Source organism: Aethalodelphis obliquidens, unplaced genomic scaffold (assembly GCF_003676395.1).
Source record: "Aethalodelphis obliquidens isolate GAN/ISIS:26980383/991018 unplaced genomic scaffold, ASM367639v1 scaffold3, whole genome shotgun sequence".
NCBI lineage: Eukaryota > Metazoa > Chordata > Mammalia > Artiodactyla > Delphinidae > Aethalodelphis > Aethalodelphis obliquidens.
The window spans coordinates 670,174-689,889 of record NW_020837947.1 but is presented as its reverse complement, the minus strand read 5'-3'; the positions used below and the strand labels follow the sequence as shown (position 1 = coordinate 689,889).

The following is a 19,716-nucleotide window of genomic DNA, read 5'->3' as shown; positions in this document are numbered from 1 at the left end:
CTTTCTTTGCTGCTGCCTGGATGACAGATAACATTTGGGGCAAAAAACTCACGAACCAAAAACCTTGGAAGGAAAGGCTAGAGAAGGGAATTGCCACAGTCCTGGGAACTGAGAAGTCCTTGTGCACACCTATGCTGTGCACAGGCTCAGGAAAGGTCCAAAAAGGACCTAAGTGCTCACCTCTGTTCTGATCTGAGGCTCAGTGAAGGAGTGAAGCTAAGACAGAGCTGTATACATCTTGGCTGAGTGCTGAAGGTGTGTCCACACACACACACACACACACACACACACGCACACACAGCTCCTGTTCCAAGATGGGAAATGATTTGGTTCCAGATATTTAAGGAAATCTCTGTCCAGTCATTAGTTGACAACTAAGTTAACTGTATGGAGACTTCAACGGCTATAAATGACAAATAATACATACAGAATTTACAGAACTCATCCAGAAAGTCACTAAAACACAAATAAAAATGCCTGCTGTAAGCAGCAATAAAAAATTATCCTGGGAAGGGGAGAGAATCTGGTTTCTAGAGGGATCACCTTATAACGTTCATATAACCCGTTTTCAACAAAAAAAGGAAAGTGCGACCCGTACACACGAGAGGAAGCAAACACGAGGGACTGCCCCGAGGAAGCGCACACGTGGAATTGTCTAGACCAAGACTCTAAATATGTTCAAGGAGAAAAGGAAGCTATGCCTAAAAACTAAAGGAAAGTTTGAGAATGATGTCTCACCAAATAGAAATTATTCGGTAAAGAGTGAGAAATTATAAAGAGGAATGAAATAGAAATTCTGACGTTATAAAGTACAATAGGGCTTCCCTGGTGGCGCAGTGGTTGAGAGTCCGCCTGCCGATGCAGGGGACGTGGGTTCGTGCCCCGGTCCGGGAGGATCCCACATGCCGCGGAGCGGCTGGGCCCGTGAGCCATGGCCGCTGAGCCTGCGCGTCCGGAGCCTGTGCTCCGCAACGGGAGAGGCCACAACAATGAGAGGCCCGCGTACCGCAAAAAAAAAAAAAAAGTACAATAACTGATATGAAAAACTCACCAGAGGGATTCAACAGCAACTCCAGTTGTTAGAAGAATCAATGAACTTTGAGCTAGGTCAATAGAGTACCCATCTGAGGACTGGATGGAAAAAGAATGAAGAAAAAGGAGAAGAGTCTCAGAAACCTGTGGGACACCATCAGACATACCAGCATTACACATACCGGGAGTCCCACAAGGCAAAGAGAGAGAGAAAGAATCAGAAATATTATTTCAAAAACTATTGGCTGAAAAATTCCCATATTTGATGAAAACCATTATTCTATACATTCAAGAAGCTCAACAAACTCTAAGTAGAATAAATTTATAGATGTACACCTAGATACATCATAATGAAATTATCCGAAGACAAAAACAAAGAGATGATCTTGAAAGCAGCAAGACAGAAGCAATCCATCATGTACCAGTTATCACAAATGAGATTAACGTCTGAAACCACGGATTCCAAAAGGCAGTGGGGTGCCATACTGAAAGTGCTGAAAGAAAAAAAACCATTTCAACCACCCTATATTCCAGAAAGACTACCCTTTAAAACGAAGGAGAGGGGACTTCCCTGGTGGCCCAGTGGTTAAAACTCCGTGCTTCCAATGCAAGGGGGCACAGGTTCAACCCCTGGTCAGGGAACTGAGATCCTGCATGCCACGCTGTGTGGCCAAAAAAAAGAAGAAGAAGGAGAAATTAAGAAACCTGCAGATAAAAACCAAAAGGGTCTGTCATGAGCAGACACACCCTACAACAAATGCTAAAGGGAGCCCCTCAGGCTGAATAGAAAGACACTAGATAATAACTCGAGTCCACGTGAAGAAATACAGAGCACCAGTAAAGGAGACTAAATAGGTAAATATAAAAGAATAAATGTTTGTTTGTAACTCCTTGTATTTTTAATCTGATATAAAAGACAGATATATAAAGCAATAATTATAAATAATAAATATAAATCTATGTTTATGGGCAAGCAATGTATAAAAGAGAGAGAGAAGACACAAACTAAGGAATGAAAGAGGAGACATTATGCTGACCTTACAGAAATGAAAAAGGCTGTAAGGGAATACCATGAACATTTGTATGCCAACAAATCAGATAGCCTGGATGAAATGGAACAATTCCTATAAATGCACAAACTGCCAAAACTGACTCAAGAAGTAATAGACCTATTAGCTAAGACGACTGAGTGATAATGATGATGATGATGATGATAATTACAACTTCCAACAAAGAAACACTGAGCACTCAATATATTTATTGGTGAATTCTGCTAAAACTATAAAGAAGAATTAATACCAATCATTCTCAAATTTTCCAAAAAGAAGAGAAGTGAACGCTTTATAACTCATTCTATGAGGCCAGTATTTCTCTGATACAAAAGCCAGACAATGACATCACTAGGAAAGGGAATTATACAGCAATATTCCTCATAAATATAGAGGCAAAAGTCCTCAACAAAATACAGGAGAACTGAATGCAACAACATATAAAAAGGGTTATACCTTATAATCAAGTGAGATTTATCCCAGTTAGTAGAATATAGAAAAATCAATTCAGGTAATACATCATATCAATAGAATAAACATACGATCATCTCAATAGATGCAGAAAAAATTGAAAAAAATGCAACACCCTTTCATGATAAAAACATTCAACAAACTAGAAATAGAGAAGACCTTCCTCTACCTGATAGAGGCCATTTATGAAAAATTCACAGCTAACATCATACTTTTTTTAATAAATTTATTAATTTTTGGCTGAATTGGGTCTTTGTTGCTGCACATGGGCTTTCTCTAGTTGTGGCAAGTGGGGGCTACTCTTTGTTGCGGTCCGTGGGCTTCTCATTGCAGTGGCTTCTCTTGTTGCAGAGCACAGGCTCTAGACATGAGAGCTTCAGTAGTTGTGCCTCGTGGGCTCTACAGCGCAGGCTCAGTAATTGTGGTGCATGGGCTTAGTTGCTCTGCAGCATGTGGGATCTTCCCTGACCAGGGCTCGAACCCTTGTCCCCTGCACTGGCAGGCAGATTCTTAACCACTGTGCCACAAGGGAAGCCCCTAACATCATACTTAATGATGAAAGACTGAACACTTTTGCCTAAGATTTGGAACATGACAAGGATGTTTGCTCTCATAATTTCTATACAACATTGTACTGGAGGTTACAGCCAGAACAGTTAGATAAGAAAAAAGAAATAAAAGCCATCTACAATGGAAAAGAAGACACAAAGCTATCTCTATTTGCACATGGCATGAGCTTATATATTGAAAGTTCAAAAATCCATTAAAAATATCTATTATAGCTAACAAACTAGGTCAGCCAGGTTGCAGCATACTAGATGGATATACAAAAATTAGTTGCATTTCTATATACTAGTAGTGAACATTCTGAAATTAAATTAAGAAAACAATTTAAAATAGCATCAAAAAGAATAAAATATTCGTTTTATTAATTAGTTTAACAATTAGCTTATTCATTAGAATTAATTTAACAAAAGATGTGCATGACTTTTACAGTGAAAACTATGGAATATTGTTGTATTAAATAAGATCTAAATAAATCAAAAGAGAATAAAACTGTACTACTTTCTCACACCGTATACAAAAATAAACTCAAAATGGATTAAAGACTTAAATATAAGGCCTAAAACCATAAAACTCCCAGAAGAAAACATAGGCAGTTCTCTCTTTTAAATAAGTCTTAGCAATATTTTTTTGGATATGTCTCTTCAGGCAAGGGAAACAAAAGCAAAAATAAACAAATGGGACTGTATCAAACTAAAAAGCTTTTGCACAGCAAAGGAAACTATCAACAAAATGAAAAAGTCGCCTACTGAATGGGAGAAGATATTTGCAAAAGATATTTCCAATAATGGGTTAATATCTAAAATGTACAAAGAACATATACAACTCAACATCAAAAGAGAAAACAACCCGATTAAAAAATGGGCAGAGGACCTGAATAGACACTTTCCAAAGAAGACACACTGATGGCCAACAGACACATGAAAAGATGCTTAGTATCACAAATCATCAGGCAAATACAAATCGAAACAACGAGATACCACCTCACACCTCTCAGAATGGCTATTATCAAAAAAAACAACAAATAACAAGTGTTGGTGAAGATGTGGAGAAAAGGGAAACCTCATGCACTGTTGGTGGCATTCTAAATTGGTGCAGCTACTGTGGAGGTTTCTCAAACAATTAAAAATAAAACTACCATACGATCCATAAAAATAAATAAATAAACAAATAAATAGACACCCAGTATTCATGGTATGGAAAACAATATTGTTACAACACAAATACCCCCAAAATTGAATTAGAGATTCAGTGCAATCCTTATCAAAATTCCAATTTCTTTTTATGCACAAAAGTACAACCTGATCCTAAAACTCATATGAAATGCAAGGGACCCGAATAGCCAAAACAATCCTGAAAAAGGACAAAGTTGGAAGACTCACACTTCTCAATTTCAAAACTTACTACAAAGCTACAGTAACCAAGACAGTGTGGTAGTGGGACAGGGATAGATATTTAAAACAATGGAATAGAACTGAGAGCCCCAAAATACATTCATAATCAATGGTCAATTGATTTTTGACAAGGTTTCCAAGACCATTCAATGCAGGAAAACAATCATCCTTTCAACAAACAGTATGGGATAACTGCATATCCCTGAGCCAAAAAATAGATTTGGACCCCTACCTCACACCATAGGGAAAAATCAGTTCAAAATGAATCAAAGACCTAAATGTCAGCACTGATACTACAAAACTCTTAGAAGAAAACACAGGGGTACATTTCTATAACTTTGGCTTTGGCAAATGATCCTTTGACATGACACCTAAACCACAGGCACCCAAAGAAAAAAAGACAAATTGAACTTCATTAAAATGAAAGATATTTGTGTATTAAAGGATTTTATAAAGAAAGTAAAAAGACAACCCACAGAATGGGGGGAAATAGTTGCCAGTTAACTGTCTGATAAAGGTCCAATATCCAGGATATATAAGGAAATATTACAACTAAACAATATATGTCAAATAACCCAGTTTAAAATGGACAAAGGACTTAAATAAAATTTCTACAAAGAATTGGAATAGAATATCTCCAAAGGAAGGAATTTCTCCAGAAAAGACATAGAGATATACAGATGGCCAACCAGCACATGAGAAGGTGTTCAACATAATTAATCTCTAGGAAAATGCAAATAAAAACTATGAGATGCCATTCACACCCACTAGAATAGTTATAAAAAAAAAAAGAAAATAGAAGATAATAAGTGTTGGCAAAGATGTGGAAAAATCAGGAGCCTTTCGCATTGCTATAGAAATTTAAAATAATGCAGCCACTGTATAAAAGTTCGGCAGTTCCTCAAACTTTCTAAAAATAGAATTACCATATGACTGATAAGTTTCACTCCTACACATACACACAAGAGAAATGAAAAGATATGTTTAGAGAAAAACTTGTATATGACTCCTCACAGCAGCATTATTTGTTATAGTCAAAAATTAGAAACAACACAAAAATCCATCAACAGATGAATACGTAAGCAAAATGTGGCATATGCATACTGGAATATTTTTCAGCCATAAAAAGGAATGAAACACTGGTACAATCTTGAAAACATCATGCTAAATGAAGAGCACCAGACACAAAGGACATACACTGTAAGATTCCATTTATGTGAAATATTCAGAAAAGGCAAAGCCGAAGGGCCAAAAGTAGATTAGTGGCTGCCGGGGGTTGGCGGTGCCAGAGTTGACACTGATTATAATAGGTATGGGGCCTCTTTTGGGGATGATAGAAATGTTTTGGAACAGATGGGTGGTGAGAGTTGTACAATATACAAAAACGCTCAAACCAGCTGAATTGCACAGTTGAAAATGATGAATTTTAAGTCATGTAAATTGTACCTCGATAAAAATATCTAATAAAAATACATACTAAAATATTGACAGATGAAATAACATCTGGGATTTGCTTCAAAATGATCTTGAGGTTAGGGGTTGGAGTAAATAATATCAATAGACTGGTTCAGTGTTGATAAACTTGTAGCTGGCCATGGTAAGAGGGGGTTCGTTAGAGCATTCTCCTTACTTTGGGATATATTTGGAACTTTGCATAATAAAATTATTTTTAAAGAACAACTAAGTAAAATGTTTTTAAAAGGATACTGAGGAATAGTTATTATAAAGCTGCATAATCAGAATCAGTGGACTGTGCTGGAAAATAATGTTGAGAAACAGACCTAAGAACATTATATGAAGGATTTGGAATTTTAAATCAGTAAGAAATAAATGATCAGTAATTGGGATACCTAGATAATCCTTTAGAAGAAAAATAAATGGGTTAATAGCCTTACCTCATACCATACATACAAATATAATCCAGAAGGATTATATTTTAAATAAAATTAAAAATATATAAGAACAAAGTATGTAAATATGAAACAAAATTAGGGAAATATCAATGAATATGGAATCCTGGGGGCAGTTCTCCTAAGTCTAATAAAAAAAACAGATCTTGGAATTTTTTTAAATATCATAAATTGAGAAAAAATATTGCTCACATATGGAAAGAGGCTAATAGTTAAAGAGAAAAAAAGGTGTTTTTTTTTTAATTTTTGGCTGCATTGGGTCTTTGTTGCTGCATGCAGGCTTTCTCTAGTTGCAGCAAACAGGGCCTACTCTTCATTGCAGTGCACGGGCTTCTCATTGCAGTGGCTTCTCTTGTTATGGAGCACAGGCTCTAGGTGGGCAGGCTCAGTTGTGGCACACAGGCTCAGTAGTTGTGGCCCACAACCCCTAGAGCACAGGCTCAGTAGTTGTGGCGCACGGGCTTAGTTGCTCCGTGGCATGTGGTATCTTCCCGGACCAGGGCTCGGACCCGTGTCCCCTGCATTGGCAGGCAGATTCTTAACCACTGTGCCATCAGGGAAGCCCCAAAAAAGGTATTTTAATGAAAAACTAATTTAAAGGGTGAACAAATAATTCACAGAAAAATGAAATACATGCCCAAGATACTAAGCACAGTTCCCTTTCTTGCTGTCTAATAACTGAGACTCTTTCTGCTTTGGAGAAGCCCCTTTGTGAGTTGTGGAGGCAAAAATGAGGAACTCCATTCACAAGAACAGAAACTGTAAGTTACTCTCTCTCCTAGGCCCTTACAGTTTGGGCATAGGCCTGTGATCTGGTCTAACAAATATTTTTAAAATAATAATTTCTATTTTTTGATGTAGACAGTTTCTTCACACTCTACTAGCAGATATATAAGTTGGCCCTACCTTTTCGGAGAAAATTTGTCAATATTTATCGAAAGCTGTTAAAAAAGTGAGGGAACTGACTCAGCAATTACACTTCTGAAAATTATTGTAGGGAAATAATCACACAAGTATAAAAATGCATCTACTAGGTGTTATGATAGCATTGTACATCTCAGCAAAACAATGAGAAGCAGTCTGAATGCAGCACCAGAAGACTGACTACATGAACCATGGGGCAACCCCGTATGAGAACTAGGTGCAAACATCAAAGCTGATGACTTGAAAATTAGACTAAAAGCCAGTATCTGCAATAGGATCTCATATTCCTACGTCCATATGCATGTGCATGTGTTATATACACACATATTCAGGAAAAAAATCTCCAAGTTTAAACATTAACATGTCAACAGCGCTTCCTTCCGGTGTGAGCACCTAATAACGAAGAGCTTTTGTTTTTCCCTTTTGTTTGTTCGCTTTGTGTTGTTCACGTATATTTTCTATTTTCCAAAATAATATATACTGTTCAAAAGTGGGCACGTATTTAGAAATAATATCTTCTCTGAAGTAAAAAAAAATTTCCACCAACATATTTTTGTTTATCTGTATCTTAAATGTCCCATAAAATGACTTCATATTCTACAAGTTATACTAAGAATAGAGGGTTTTATTAATCATGGACAAACCACACTCATTATATCAGAGCAATGATCCACTTTTTTTTTTCTGAAAACAAGTTTTACATAAATAAGTGTTTAAATACATTACATAACATTAAAACTGAAGGGGAAAAAACCCCAAAGAAAACCAAAAAGCAGTTTGTTACTTCACGTGGCACCGGGCAGCCGCTGCTAGTAAGTTGCGAGCTCTACAGCTACATGACTGATACATCGGTTTGAAATTTGTTCCCTTGTCCAAAGTTTAACTCTGATAGAAGGTTGGCCTCACATTCTAGTTTGCTCATCGATCAGCTGGGATATGTCTGGTCAAAAAGACCTTGGTGGCAAGCCAGATGTCCTATCACCTCAATAGAATGAAGGTGGCTGCTCTAAGCTCTGCCCTCCTGGTCACGTTGGAGATACCAGGAGATACCAGATCTGGAGATACCAGATTCCCTGACGATCAAAGACTCCCTCTAGCAGTACAGCTGCCGTCGCTGCCTCACCCCATCCTCCACTCTCAGCTTCACCAAGGGCTGTTCAGGTGGCGACATTCTCTTAGGGCAGGGAACTCTGTAGAGGGATTGCTGGGAGCTTCTGGCCAGACATAGCCGTCTGTGATCTCAGGGCTCTGGACTTAGCTGACACATCACTGTTATTGCTTTGTCTCAGGCCGGACCCTGCCAGGTGCCTACTGCTTGACCTCTGTTTAAATGAGGGACTTCAAGACTACACAGCATGGCTGTTTTCAGTTTATTGCGTGAAGCAGTTACACTCGTCCAAGTTAGCAGCAGACCCCAAGTGGTTACATTACACAAGCTGCGAGGTCTGTAAACTTGTGACAAGGGACAGAAGGAAAATTCTACTCATGCAAGGAAATCCTCACTTAAGCTTCAACGAGCCAGGAGCACTTAAAACCCATGAACCTTCAGCTGATCGCCCTTAGCCAGTCCAATCTCTGCGAGGAACTGGCATATGTTCTTGCGCTGGTCACCCTGTAGCTGAATTACTTCTCCATATTCTGGACGCTCAATTACAGTTCCCTCGCAGGCAAATTTCTTCTTAAACGCCTTCACTAGCTTCTTTTTATCGTAATCATCAGCGATCCCTTGGACAGTAGTAAGGGTCTTCCTGCCGTTTCTCTGTTGAATTCTTATACGGATATAAGATCATCACCCTTACTTGCATCAGCAAAGGGGTCGAAAGAGTGGAGGTTCTGGATGGCGGACATACGATACGATTCCTTTTCCTCGGTGGAAACGGCCTGCGGAAGGCGGCGGCTGGAGAAGGCGGGCGGGGGGTACGGAGCGTCGGGAAGCCAGGGGGCTCGAGGGGGAGGCTGCTGGGTTCTCGGCGGCGGCTCAGTGACTGGGGCTATGATCCACTTTTTAATTCAACTCTGGCTTGTCCTTCAGTAAGTAAATGAAAGCAGTGAGCTTTGGACAAACCCCGTTTAAACGGGCCACCATCTTAAAAATTCAGGGAGATTTACCACACCAGCACACTTGCAGTAAGGTCTGTGGGCTTTATATGTGGAAACTTTTGTTATTGTACCTTTTCCTTTGGTATTCTGTTCTCTTGAACACCATTTACCCTTAAATGCAAAAAAAAATTTTGCCATATTTTTATAATTCACAGACTTTGCTAGGACTGTGCCATAACTAGTAATAATAGAATTATGTGTAATAGGAATCCTACACGTTGGACATAACTCCAACGCTGCAACTTATTTAAAGACAGATTTTTTTCAAGTTGGGCTTATAAATCATTTACAAAGAAACTGAGCAGGCCTGAAACTACAGTCCGACTGTCACATTCTTGCAATGTGACCACAGCTGCTCGGGGCTGGAGGCCGCAGCGGTGAGGGAGCGCAGAGCTGAGGGCCCCGCCAGACCGTCAGGAACAGAACTCTCGCACTTGCCAGATATTAGATCAACAACCATTAAATATAATATGAACCATCTTCCGTGGCCAGGGCTCAAAAGCTGCAAGTACAAACAGCTACAGATATGTCACTGGAGACGCGGGGCCCAGCACACCGACGGTCCCCAAGCTGCAGGGGGAACCTCGCCTCCACGGCCTCAAGCCCTCCTGTCACAAAGTTCTGGTTCTCTGGACCCAAATGCACAGATGCGTCCACTCTCCGTGAGTTATGCACACACGTCGGACCCCACGTCTGCCTCACAACACATGTACCCATTTGGCTTTTACGGGGGGAGGAAATGGCCTCAACTGTGCAAAAACCCAACACAGGTTTTGGGCTCTCGCCTGAGGGACTTGGTTCCAGGGTGTGTGAACCTGGTGTTCGCTGCTGGTAAAGAACAGCTCTGTCCTGAAGGGGGTCAGAGGTCCAGCGGCCACGCCTCCCCCGTACCCTGCTTACAATGCCTTTTACCTCTCTATTCTGTGGATCAGATAAAAATAATACATCACTTACCAAAAGGTTGAATTTTAACGTTGTCTGAGACACAGGTCTAAAGTCTATGATTAGAGAATTATTTTTCTGAGAAGTGTTACAAACGTACCTAAAACATAACACACACACACACACACAGACACACACACCCATGATTTCTGAAACAACAGCAACGTCTTTTGCATTTTAGAGAGTTTATTTGTGCTTTGATTTCATAGTCCCCACTCGTGAGAGCCCCTCCACACCAAACCCCACTGCTTTTGTCAGAGACCCTAACACTGCCCAGCACTAGTCTGGTTTTTTCACATTTACTGTCTGTGTTCTTCACTAGATTAAGTTTTATGAAAACAAGGATCTCACCAGCCTGTCTGTTACTGTTTTTCATGGCACTAAGTAATTTTGATTGAATGAATGTATGAATGTTTGAATGTGTTACATCTGATACATAAAATTATATTCTCTTGACTTTAATATTTTAATAAAAGTGATTGCTGCCAGTTTCCTTAGGTCAGTTTTCACACGCTCATATTTACATATTTATGTGAAAGAGTTAGGAAGCAATGATGTTTTCTGCAATTAACAATGACCTTCAGCCTTTGTATGTTTTCCTGCTGAAGCTCATCCTTGCTGTGCCCCTCCTTGGACCAACAAAAACTACTGCAATGTTAACTCTTAGTGGGGAAACAAGTGCATATTAACAACACCTACATTTAAAAATCCTTGATTTTACAACAAGCATCTTCAAACATTCTCTCTTCTAACAGATATGAACAGGATAATGTCCCCACATCACTACCAAGGTGTAAGAGAGGCACAAAGGAAACTGTTCAGCCTCCTCTGTGTAATCCCACGATCGTGCCATCACACGCACATCCACTTAGCAAAGACTCTTGTCTGTCTTCCATAAAGGATATCTGTCATGTTTTCTCACCACTGAGCACCTTCTGAAGACCCTCCCGATGTTAGGGAATCGGCCACCTCTTGATCTCCAGGCAGAGGCCAGGAGGCGGTTTCCTAGCGCCCTGCACAGACATGTAGCCCTGACCCAGGTTCATGGATTCGGTGCAGGTGCCTGCGGGATTCTTCAGTCTGGAAGTGAGCAGCGGGTGGAAGCAGTGCTTGTCACCAAGCCTGGCGTATTTTCCTATTTTTATTCCTATTTTCATTAAGTGAGGATTTAACTCCACTGCCAATCCTTCAGCAGAACACCCAAACTTGCACAGTAATTATATTCAATTATTTTTGAAATTTTGTTAATTTTAGTCATATAAAACTCAGGGCTTTAAGTGTTTTCAATTTTTGATGTGACAAAGGTGTACCTGTCAAGGTCGATGGGTAGAGTATGTTCTTTTCACAGCTTAACTAAAATAAGAAGCTTAGGCTCCTACTTCTGACAATGTCTCAACCAGGTCCCCAGGACAAGGTAACTTCAGAAAAAACAGATGCCTAGGATGAAGGTACGCCTTGAAGGGGAGTTATCACTGGATCTGTGTCACCATGAGGTCATCTAACTATCAGTATCAATTCAGCACATACTTCTGAGCATCTATGGTTTATGGTAACTAATATGCTAGACTCTGGAGATGCAGAGTTTGTAGGAGATGAAAGTGTAGAACAGAAACAGAAAAGTAAGTTAACGGGTTTGTAAAGGATCTGGGAGGTAATCCTCACCCAGAAGAAGACAAAGCCCCAGGGGAGAGCACCCTGGGTAGGGCAGGTAGGGCCTTGAAGGACAAATAAGAATTAGGGAGGGGACAAGTGGAGAGAACTTTTCCAGAAAGAAGAGCTAGCACAGGGGAAGGCACAGCTGTGTGAGAGAACAGTCTATGGAAAGGGCGTGGAATTTAGCAGGTTGGGCAAAGAGTTTTGCAGGACAGTAGGACGTGAGGTTAGAGGAACAAGTGGCAGATACACAACGGGTTTTATATCCCACGCCCAGGAGTGATCGGGAATGACTGAAAATGTGTTTCTGTGGGAGTGACAACCGTGACTAAATAGGAAGTAGTGGCGAATCCTCCTATATCCTGAGGAAGGTCCTAAGAGAGTTCTGCCCAAGTGGAGTCTAGTGGTTTCCTAAAGACGGCAGCCATGCAGTAAGGTCTCAGACTCCTGTTTCAACAGACCATACATCTGTGTTCAAAGTCAGAAAAGTCAGAGGCAAAATGGCATGGCACTGAGATTCCACTTCTGGGCACCCCAAAGGAAAGGAGCTCTGTGTTCGTAGAGCCACATGGGCAGAAGAGACCTTGGGTCTCATCTATCACAATGACTGTCATTTGTTTTTATCCCAAGACACTTGAGAGGGACGACAATCCCATAAGTAACTGGTAATGGATCACCAGCTGGTAATGATTCTCAAGATGTAAATGTGTATGTGTGTTTCCTGCCTAAGTGCCCCAACTAGAACCTCCACGACAATCACAAATAGAAGTGGCAGGAGTGGACACCCTTGTATTTTTCCTCATCTTTGGGGGAAAGTATCCAGTCTTTCAAAATTAACGATGATGTTAGCTGTGAGTTTTTCATAGATAGACTTTATCATTTTGAAGAAGTTCTTCTATTGTTGTCATTGTTTGAATATTCATAAATGGGTGTTAAATTTTGTCAAATGATTTTTGTGTGCCTATTGAGATGATCACATGTTTTATTTTGTTTATTGACATAACATATTACATTAATTTACTTTTTTGTTAAGCCAACCTTGCATTCCTGGGATAAATCTCACTGGGTAATGGTGTATAATCTTTTTTATATTTTGCTGGATTTGATTTGCTAGTCATTTGTTGAGTATTTTTGTGTCTATATTCATAACAGATATTGGTCTTAATTTTCAGTTCTTTTGATTTTTTTTTTAATCAGAGTAATACTGACCTCACTGAAGGAGTTGTGATGTGTTCCCTCTAATTTCTTGGAAGATTTTGTGAAGAAGTGGTATTAATTCTTCTTGTTTGGTAGGAGTTACCAGTGAAGCCATCTTGTCCTGGATTTTCTTTGTGGGAAGTTTTAAAATTATTATTACAATTTAGTCTCTTGTTAGAAATCTACTAGAATTTTCTATTTATTCTTGAGTCAATTTCACTAATTTGTATCTTTCTAGGACTGTTTCCGTTTCACCCAAGCTACATACATTACTGTCATACAGTAGCTCATTTGTAAGATAGTCAGTGATGTCTCCACTTCCATTTCTGATTTCAGTAATTTGAGTCTTCTTTCTTTTTTCTTGGTCACCGTTAGCTCTTATCTTAAATTCCCTCCTTGGTAACTTCATATACTCTAATGTCTGGATATACAAATTTCTCATCCAGGTAAAACTTGAAATCATTTGTATTTTCTACTCATCTATAAGAATATTTTAATGTAAAAGATACCTATGAATATCTTTTTAATTCTGTGAACCATTTAAAGTATAATTTTATAAGATGACTTATCTAAAAATTAAGATAGCTAACCATTCACAAGTAAAATTCTAAATTGTACTGAAAGGCTACCACAGTATAGTGGGAAAACACCCACCTAGGATTCTGGAGACCTCTTATAACACGTGCTCTGCTATGAACTAGCTCCATAATTTTCAATAAGTCACTTATTTTCTTGAGGCTATAAATGTAATTCCCATACCTGGCAGGATTGTGAACTAATACATTGCCATCAATCATAGAGAACTTGAGGAGCAGCAAATAAACTCTGTTCAGAACCAAAGTCTGAGCATAGGTCTCCCGGCATGCCAAGCATAAGGTAGCACTACTTAGTGCCCATATTCCCTTTCCATAATTTTCTTTAAAGCTCAAAGATCTATTATTAGATTTTCTTGGGTTTGACAATTAAAAGGCATGAAAGGAGACCTCATGAACTATTTATATTTATAAAGGAGACCATGAACTACTTCAAATTCTTAAATTCAGCAACAGGGGGAAAAACAGACTCATCCATCAGAAGTTCTTTTTTCTTTCTTTCTTTTATAATATGACATAAATCATGGAAAGCAAAGGCAAAATTTAAAAGCAATAAGATATTTTCCAGTAGTTCACCTTATCCTTGGAAGTGAAACTTACTAGCTGTTACCCACATGTACTTAATATAGCTTAAAACAACTGTGCTCTGGTTAAAACGTGGTGTAATAATTTTACAATGTGCTATCTGCCTGAAACAAGACCACCCATACTTGGGAAATTTCCATCTTTTTTGAAGTCAGGATAATACAAAACTTGGCAAGTTAGGAAAGGGCAATGAAGGAGGCCAAAGATGAAGTTCAGAGAATGCAGTTTTCCATATAGATTTGTATGAATTGTTAATGATAAATAAAAACAATTACCGTTTAGTTTTCATGCCCAATACATCCACGTTGGAATAGTTGCTTCCAGCAGAAAATAGCAACATTATTTCAGATTTGTGTCTCCATTTAACCCAATACCTTTCCCAAATACTTCCATCTAAAGGAATCAGGACCAACAACCACACACAAGACTGAGGGATCACTTTACAGAAGCAAACTCAGAAGCTGCCAGTGTGCCTGCAAGTCTTCATCTCTGGAAAATATTAAAGTATCCTTCTGTGCCAGTAACAAAAACAGACTCAAAAGAGCAAAAATGAAGTTCTGTGCTGATAGCTCAAATGAGAGCGAAAGCTTCTGTGCTTCTAACTTGAGGACTTTTTCTTTCAAGATTCCCTCGTGGAGAAGCTTTAAAATGCAGTGATACGCCTTACAGCAGGGCCGCGCCTACCGTGTGTTCCGTGGGACGCCAGCACAGCCAGGCCCTACGTAGTCCTCATCAGTCCCACGTGGTCACTGTGACACCCACACAGAGTCATCACACGCTTGCAAGGGAGCATTTTCCAAAGTACGTCAGTTATTTTTATGAACCTTGATTCTAGCCACTGTCACTATTAATCTGGATATATTTCTTTATATCTGAGTATCCCAAATAAAGTATGGAACTAATAAAACAAGTAACATGGATTGCTTAAAAGTGAAGAAAACTGCTACAAAAAAGATGGCTCTTTTAATTCCAGTCGACCGTCCCCAAGATACTGGATCGCGCCCATTCACAGGCAAGGATTTATTTTGCTCTTCGAGCCAAGCAGTGCTGTAGGCTCTGGGCATCAGACAGTGGGGCCAACAAATTGATCAGATACTCAAACTGGACTCACGAATCAGAGCTCTTACCCTGGATCAGGTTTCACTGGCAATTTCAAGGATGAAGCCATCAGGAGGCATGAAAAAGCAGACTCAAGTTCAGAGCCTCCTCTCCTCCCAGGCCTCTGGGCCAAGCACAGGGTCAGTTCACACAGCGGGGAACCTTCAGGCTATGGAATATCTCCACGTCATACCTCAGGTACTTGTGCAGCTTGTAGACGTTTCTGGGGGAGCCATGGCTCACAGATCCACAGATCACAGATTTACTTACCACACGCAATCCTAACCCAGAGACATCCTGCTAAAAGCATCACATAGATCAAGACTCTCTTCCCAGCAAATACCATGAGTCTACGTACCAGGAGATGGGGTATTGCCTTGGTGACAGAGACAGTCCAGCCTTCTCTCTCCCGAGTGGCCCCTGTGTGTTCCCAGTAACTAGAGGGAAACAGATCACAGTCAAGCTGCCCTAACACCTTTCTCCCTGGTATTAAACAAGACAGGCATGCAACCCCCTTCTCGCGTGGCTTGTATTCTGTGCAGAGGAGCAGCCAGTAAGAGGGTGGACACGTGCAGAGACAGACTGCTTCTAGAGAACCGTGTGCTATGGAGACTGAAACGGGGCGATAGGACAGAGAACAAGAGGGAAGACTGTTCAGATCAGGTGGTCAGAGGTCTCTCTGAAGACATGATTAAGGAACTGAGATCTGAAAGGCAGGAAGCCGTTCATGAGAAAATTTCTGGAAAATCATTCTAGTCGGGAAGAAGAGCAAGGGCAGAAGTTCTAACGCAGACGGCTTGGTGTGAAACAGAAATGACTGGGAGATGTTAAACTACACCTACGCGGGTGGAACTTATTGGGCCAGGAGGAGAGTGGGTGGAGGCGGGCCCCGGGCAGGTCTGAGAGGCCACAGTGGGAAGCTCTTATCTTATTCTAGGCAGCGGGATGGCCACCACAGGGAGTAGAAGAATGACACAGTCTGCTTGATGTTTCAGAAAGATGGTCTGGCTGCCGGGTGGACAAGAGGAGGTCACGTGAAAGTGGTCCAGGAGAGAGATCATGGTGGTCGGACTAAGGTGGTAGAAGAAAAACATGGCAAGAAACGGAGGGATTTGTCTTACCTATCAAGACTACGGCCAGGGGTGTGTAAGTTACACCTCAGTAAAGGATGGTTCAATATATATGGCCAAGAGTCCTTATCTTTTGAGGATATTACTATATACTGAAATATTTACAGCTAGAAGTATACCGTGCCAGAGTTTCCTCAAAATAAATAGAGCATGTGTTGGGGGCGGGGAGCTGAAACGAGAATTGAGTTGGTAACTGTTGACGTTGGGTGATGGGTGCATGGAGATCTACTATGTATTGAATGTATGCTTAAACTTTTTCATAATAAGGTATTTGAAATGGAACAGTCCGGGGACAGGACTCCTATGGTCATGGGGTTGTAAAGCAACTTGTGAGTTACTGGTAGAACCACTCGCCCCACCCATGGCCACTGTAACCTGTGATGCCTGTCTGCCTAGAGTAGGAGGAAAGTTCTTTTGAACAGAATGCATTCTTTTTAAGCTGCTTTAATTGGTGGAAATGATCAATTTCTTTGGTAGTTTGGAAGCTCTTTGTTACACTGAGCTAAAAATAAATCTTTCAGAAACTTCCAACCCTGGGACCTAGTTCAGCAACATGGAAGCCAAGAAACAAGTGGACTCTTCCTACATGATAACTCTACAGACTTAAGGATAGCTCTCCTGTCTTCTACAAGCTGAAATGCTGATCCTTTAAATCATTCCTAAAACCAAAAGGAGAGATTTTCCTACAACTTGTTCTCTTCCTGTTCCTCCTCCTTTTTTCCCAAGCTCAGGTATTCTTAGCTTCCTTCTAGGACCTTGCAATTTCAATTAAGGCCTCTCTTTTCACTGGTTTATTCACATACATTGGCCCCATATTGAATAAATCCTAAATATATACAGCAATAGTTCTCAATCAGTTTTCTTCTGCAATACACATAGTGAATAACATTTCTGTGATATAATCTCATACACAAATTAAAAAGTACAAAACTACTCTTTAGACTATATAATTTCTAGCATTGGAGCTTGCCCCTACCCACGGGGTAACAGCCAGAACTGCCATGCCATTTGTCCACAGTTAACTGGACCAAGGACAGCAACTGACCCAAAAATAATATTCCACTTCATATTGACAGGAAGTAATAATTCAAAATAAAAGTATTGTAGTCAGTTCTTTCTGTCAGTGTTTCATATTAATCAAAGTGCCCCAAATATTGAACTTCTTTCTTGCTCTCAGAATCATGTTAAACGTTCGCCAGCACCCCTTTAGCACAAAAAATCGTCACATTAATGGGATGTTCATGGTGATGATGTGTGCGGTTCAGACTTTGTGCTCAAAATCAACACCTGTTCATCTCAGCTCTCCCCACTCACAAGCCCACCTCAAAGACAACGTCTCTCAACAGCAAGGCTGATTCCGTGTTTATAACCAACTGTGCCTCCTGGCTCTCTACTACAAAAGAACAGAATGTACCTCAGTTAGAACACAGAACTCTCTGCAGACCTCTCGGTCCCGGGGCTTCACAATTATACTGTGATTCGTTTTGTGTGGTCCACAGCGTGTACACCTGTCTACAGCGAGGATACGGGCCATCCCACCATCACAACCAAGCCTCCCACTTTCACCTCTCACATCTCTTAGCCAAATTTTAAATGGTCAAGGTGTCAACAGTTATGTGGTTTCTATAACTATAACCAAATTTTCTATCCTTAGTTTATGGATGATAAGGAAAAATTCAAAATCATAACCAGCACTTACCTTATGATACTTGTGTAAATATCATTAATCATTCAGTCAAGTAACACTCCTTCTCCAAGACCCCACAGGACAACTATTTAGGCATCAGAAGCAAAATATTCCTAGAATCAAGCTTAATCAAATACACACTCTCACATTACATAAATTGCTAACAATCATGGTGCTTAAACTCATTTTAACTTCTTTCATACCAGGACCATAAATGCTTTGCTTCATTTTCTTAAACTCTCTAATTTTCTTTTTATTTTTTATTAATTAAAAAACTTTCATCATATCTTGAAGATGTTCTATTTTTCAATATCACTGTTTACTGCCTGGAGCCCCTTTCTTCCTGGAGATTTCTCCAGAACCCTCCATCCACATGCAGGAATCTGGACCTAGTGTTTTCTAAACCTGATGCACAGCTGGAGTCTGGGGATTCCCTTCATTACAGCTTGGGTTGGATTAATCACGTTCTGGATCTCAAGGCTTCCCTTTTTTCCCAACCCTCAATTTATTGGAATATTTGCTCAAGTAAATTTCTTTCCTCAGAAAGAGTGTCTTGGAGTGAACTTCATACCTATGTGTTACTGAAAATGACTGTATCTCGCCTGCAATTCAGTGGATTGCTTGCTGTCTACATGAGTCTCCCTCAGAAAGTAGGATAAATTACAAGGTGAACAAGGAAGAACAGACTCAAATAAAAATGCAATTAACATAGAGGGAATTTACCTCAACATAATAAAGGCCATATATGACAAACCCACAACCAACATCATTCTCCATGGTGAAAAACTGAAACCATTTCCACTAAGATCAGGAGCAAGACAAGGTTGCCCACTCTCACCACTCTTATTCAACATAGTTTTGGAAATTTTAGCCACAGCAATCAGAGAAGAAAAAGAAATAAAAGGAATCAAAATCAGAAAAGAAGAAGTAAAACTGTCACTGTTTGCAGATGACATGATACTATATATAGAGAATCATAAAGATGCTACCAGAAAACTACTAGAGCTAATCCATGAATTTGGTAAAGTAGCAGGATACAAAATTAATGCACAGAAATCTCTTGCATTCCTATACACTAATGATGAAAAATCTGAAAGAGAAATTAAGGAAACACTCCCATTTACCATTGCAACAAAAAGAATAAAATATCTAGGAATAAACCTACCTAAGGAGACAAAAGACCTGTATGCAGAAACCTATAAGGCACTGATGAAAGAAATTAAAGATGATACAAATAGATGGAGAGATATACCATGTTCTTGGATTGGAAGAAGCAACATTCTGAAAATTACTCTACTATCCAAAGCAATCTACCGATTCAATGCAATCTGTATCAAACTACCAATGGCATTTTTCACAGAACTAGAACAAAAAGTTGCACAATTTG

General features: G+C 39.9%; 1 long non-coding RNA gene and 1 pseudogene across 2 annotated transcripts in view; both read right to left on the bottom strand.

Annotated features, from left to right (window-relative positions):
• Nucleotides 1–17,547, bottom strand: part of LOC113606579 (uncharacterized) — a 97,381-nt gene extending 79,834 nt beyond the window's left edge. The window contains exons 1-2 of one of the 2 annotated variants that reach the window (XR_003427613.1): nucleotides 15,542–17,547; nucleotides 13,249–13,366 (exon numbers count right to left, since the gene is read on the bottom strand). This is a non-coding gene — a long non-coding RNA (uncharacterized LOC113606579). Of the gene's footprint in view, nucleotides 1–13,248 lie in introns of both variants that reach the window. The other variant, XR_003427610.1, reaches the window with a different exon arrangement.
• On the bottom strand, nucleotides 8,868–9,336 carry LOC113606572 (eukaryotic translation initiation factor 1 pseudogene; annotated as a pseudogene).
• Nucleotides 17,548–19,716: the final 2,169 nt, after the last annotated feature.